Source organism: Octopus bimaculoides, chromosome 24 (assembly GCF_001194135.2).
Source record: "Octopus bimaculoides isolate UCB-OBI-ISO-001 chromosome 24, ASM119413v2, whole genome shotgun sequence".
Lineage (NCBI taxonomy): Eukaryota > Metazoa > Mollusca > Cephalopoda > Octopoda > Octopodidae > Octopus > Octopus bimaculoides.
Genome location: NC_069004.1, coordinates 2,649,030 through 2,651,670, shown reverse-complemented (window position 1 = coordinate 2,651,670; position 2,641 = coordinate 2,649,030). Strand labels below are relative to the sequence as shown.

Here is a 2,641-nt window from a genome sequence, read left to right as displayed (position 1 = left end):
TTTTTTTTTTGTTTTTTTTTTTTTGTCTTTGTCTGTACTTAACATTCCACCGTCGTAAGTCGGAAAAGGTTTAAGACTAATTCTAATTTCAAAAACGATGATTAAAATTTGTAGAGGAAGAATAAAGCTACAAAAAACACAACAAAAATAAAACAAAACAAGCTCATAAGCGCAGTAGTGGCTGTGTGGTAAGTAGTGTGCTTACCAACCAAATGGTTCCTGGTTCAGTCCCAATGCGTGGCACCTTGGGCAAGTGTCTTCTAATATAGCCTCGGGCTGCCCAAAGCCTTGTGAGTGGATTTGGTAGACGGAAACAAAAGAATACAAACAAAAGAATAGCAGAATAACAGAATACTACATTGATGATCGCATTAATTCATATAGCATGAGAAAGAATTAAAATAAATGAAGAAAAGAAAAACAAAAAAAAATACAAAACGAACGAATTTCATCCGACAACCTAATTTTTCCCCTCTCTCCCTCATCCACGCTTTTGTTTAAAATCAGCCAAGAAAGTGTAATGTGCGGGATGTGTGGCTGCTATTTCTAGCAGGTTAAACAACGACTTAGAAACTTGTCCCTCCATCTTCTCCTGTTTTCTTTGCTATACTTTTCATGTTGCGGTTTTATTTAATTTAAAACGGCTTCGCTTTAATTATTGAGATTTCAACACACATGTTGTTATTTCTAGCTTATGATATTCTTCAAAACAAGTCATTTAATCTATTCTACAGAAGGATATCATTTATCTTTCAGAGAAATGCGGTTTATTTTGGGTTTGGGTAATCTTTCGAACATGGCAGCAACTATACATGTATAATTGGCGTATTATTCTTGTTGTTGCTGCAACTTCTGTTGTTGTTGTTGCTGTTGTTGTTGTCATCAGGGTAGAGGTCAACTCGTGACTGATAAGATCACTTCTTAAACTCGTTTCACTCTTAGAAACATCACAAGTTTGGTCTCCCCCAACGCCGACAACGTTCATGTAGCTCTTGACGCATGTGAGGGACCTACTACAATTCCACATCGACCACAAGTCATACGTCCAGCAGCAGCAGAAGCAGCAGCAGCAGAAGCAGCAGCAGAAGCAGCCCGACAGTGTGGATGTCGGGACCTAAAATACCGAATGAGTTCAATGACCAACACAAGGTGCACGGAAGAGCAAGCTGGACACCATCACATTGGTAGACGGATGTGGAGCAGCTCGCGAAATTTTTTTCCCACGAGAGTTCCGGACCCCAGTTATAAACTCATTTGCATACTGTCAATCAGAGCTCAATTATCAAACTAATTTATGAGCGCATGACAAGTGGTGGGCGATAAGATAAGGTCACTTGGGTGAGGAAGGACCATGCTTCTTTTCACTTTTAATAATGCTTGTTGTTCTTGTTCTTGTTCCAACCGTGGCTGCCTCTGCGTAGTTATTTGTGTTGTTGTTTATTTTGTAAAACAGTAAGGGGAGAGGGTGCTAGCACACCACCCTCTACCAACATTTTCCCCATCCACATCTTTACCATAAGCGGGGCCCTAACAAAATCCGATAATAGGTATAGATGCAAAATCTATCTAATTATTTGTCTCCTTCTAAAATCAGGCATAAAATGGCGATCCGTCGAATTACATCGTTCTTCGTCTCGTGTTTACTTGGTAGAGTGTGTTTGTGAGTGTGTATGTGCGTATTAATGTGTATGTGTGTGCGTGCGTGTGTGTGTTTTTGTTGCTATTTGTCACGAGAAGTCGGGTGACTTAGATGTTTAATTAGAAAACGTTTAAACAGCCATGCAACCTGGAACCTAGGTTGCTACGAGAGAACGACAGTAAAATACTTTAGCGATCGTAGAACGGGAATATAGAACATGAGGTCACCGAGTTATGAGGGAACTGGGGTGGGGGGCAAGAGAGAGACAAAGGGAGAGAGAGAGAGAGAGAGAGAGAGAGAGAGAGAGAGTGGCTGGAAAGAGGGAAGGAGTGAGAGGGAGATCAGGGGATAGAAAGACAGACGGAAAAAGAGAGAGCGTGAGAGTGGGGTAAATAAAACTGTTGTATCTGATGTCATCAACATTTTAGTCAACACAGCTGGTTGTTGTTTTCATTTCCCTATTCACATATTCACCAATACCAATTTGACGTATCGATCTCAATATGCTCGTCTTCCTCAGTTGATATTACATTTATTTTATTCCAGATCGTTCTGGTAACCACACGACGCCTCATGGAAAGATCGTCTAAAGAGATTATCCTCTCGCAGCTACAAATAATGGTTGGTGTCTGAAGATAATTTGCACAGTCTTCGTCGATTTCTAAATTATTTCAAATGGTACCAAATGGTACCAAATGATGCCAAATGATGCGAAATAATGCATTTCGCTTTTGCATGAGAAATACGTAAAGGAGACGTTTTGCTTCAGGACTGGATGGATGTAGCCTTTTCCCTCGAGGTGAGTTGTACATATTTGTCATTGGCTTTTATCTTTTTGCCCCCTCATTTTTATTTGTTTCTGTCATTTGATTGCGGCCATACTGGGGTACCGCTTTGAAATTTTAGCCGTATGTATCGTTCCCAGTACTTATTTTTTTAAAGCCTGATACTTACTTTATCGGTTTCTTGTCGAACCGCTACGTTACGGTGACGTAAACGCAC

The 2,641-nt window shown here is 40.3% G+C and overlaps 1 long non-coding RNA gene across 1 annotated transcript in view; it reads left to right on the top strand.

Moving 5' to 3' along the window:
• The window catches only part of LOC106868771 (uncharacterized), a 9,100-nt gene extending 6,624 nt beyond the window's left edge, over positions 1 to 2,476 (top strand). Inside the window, exon 3 of the long non-coding RNA XR_001409329.2 lies at positions 2,186 to 2,476. This is a non-coding gene — a long non-coding RNA (uncharacterized LOC106868771). The remainder of the gene's footprint in view (positions 1 to 2,185) is intronic.
• The last annotated feature ends 165 nt before the right edge of the window (positions 2,477 to 2,641 follow it).